Below are 1,840 nucleotides of genomic sequence, written 5' to 3' on the forward strand. Positions count from 1 at the left end.
TGTAAATGTTCATTAAAATTAATAAAATTTAATAGTGAAAATATAATAAAAAATATACCCTGAGGAAAATAGAACTGAGACATGAATGCAGTTATGTTCACAGCAATGTTCGCAAGAACATGGAAACAGCCCAAATGTCTACCAACAAACTGAGAAAGTGCTTCACTAAGGAGCAATGATTTTGAAAAATGCTATATAACATGGGAGAGATGGGAGAGCATTATACTGAGTGAACTCACTCAATCTCATAAGGGCAAATATTACGTTAGACCACTATTGTTAAAAATAGAGGGATGAGAAGTAAGATGTGCATACAAGTCCAAGGGGCAAGTGGAGGGGGCAAGCAGGCCCATGATGGAAAGAGGAGGAAATCATGGGCTGGTGGGGGCAGAAATCGGTGAGCAATGGGTGGGAGGTGAAGGAATTAGGAAAGATCCAATGAGGACCTGAATAGAAAGTGTAACAGTGGGTATAGATCAATGGTGATTAATTTTATAAAACAAGGTATATAGGATTGATAGTAAGAAACACAATGTGAAGAAAGAACTTTTGAAACACAGTATGTGTGAATGAAAGTATATATTAATTTTGTATACAAACTTATGTAAAATAGAAATAAAAAATATTTCTAGGTCAAAGGAGGGAGGGAGGTTAGTAGCTGGGTGTAATAAGGGAGCACCCAGGGTCCTAGAAACAGTGCTTCTGTTTATTTAGTTTCTGCAGAGCATCTATGTATAGATGCTATTGAGTCAACTGTGACTCATGTTGTCTCTACGAACATTGTAGTAGAAATGTACTCCATAGTGTTGTCAATGGTTTATTTTTCACCACTAGACCACCAGGCCTTTAATACAAGATATCTCTAGTAGAGTCCATTTTCTAAATTTTTGGTTAGTAATAAGGCATATGAAGTGTTTGCACTATCCAAAGACATCTTAATTAGCCTAAATTGGTTAACTCCACACAAACAGTTGACTATGATGGCCTAGCCATAAGAAGCTGCACTGCAATCCCAAAGGTATGTGGTTCAAAACCACAAATTGCTCCACAGAGAAGAATAGGAAATCTTCTCCCCAGTGATTTATTGTTACTGTTAAGTGCCATTGAGTTGAGTGTGATTCATAGTGATCCTACAAATAAAAGATTAAAACCCTGTTCTATGAGTAGCATTATTTTTCTAATGTTCATAGAGTTTCCAAAGCTATGTTTGATAATTAAATCCCCTTCCAAGCCTGTCTTAATCGTCAATCTCTATCAAACCCTGTCCACCAAAGGTAGACCTATGGCATTTGACTCACCAGTGGAATATCATTCAATATTACAGCAACCCAAGTTATCTTAGTCAGAAAATTGACAGGCCAGTGCTGTACCACTTAGAACAACATTCTTCCCAAACACAGTCTAAAGACAGCTAGTTTACACCTGACTTTCAGCTAAACCAAGAGAACCTATTCTCTAGAATCCAAATGTTTCACACAAAAGCCTCCCAACTGGAGACTTAGCCAGGGCCAAACTGACTTTTAAATACAAAGGCCCACCTTGATTGACTTAAAAAAGAGGCTTCTAGCCCACAGCTGATTGTTAACTAAATCCAGGCAATCAATCAGTTGGAAAGAATATACTGAGTCACTGTATCAAAAGGAATTGGAAGACACAGAAGAATTTAATGAAACAATATATGAGCAAGAGCCTATGGTGATGAAAGAAGAAATTCAGGCTGCTTTGAAGGAAATGGCAAAAAGTAAGGCCCCAGGAATAGATGGTATACCAATTGACATATTTCAGTTAACGGATGCTGCTCTGGACGTGTTCACCAAGTTGTGCCAAGAAATCTGGAGAA

Source organism: Elephantulus edwardii, unplaced genomic scaffold (assembly GCF_000299155.1).
Source record: "Elephantulus edwardii isolate Elephantulus edwardi_28Jun2011 unplaced genomic scaffold, EleEdw1.0 scaffold00108, whole genome shotgun sequence".
NCBI classification, from domain to species: Eukaryota; Metazoa; Chordata; class Mammalia; order Macroscelidea; family Macroscelididae; genus Elephantulus; species Elephantulus edwardii.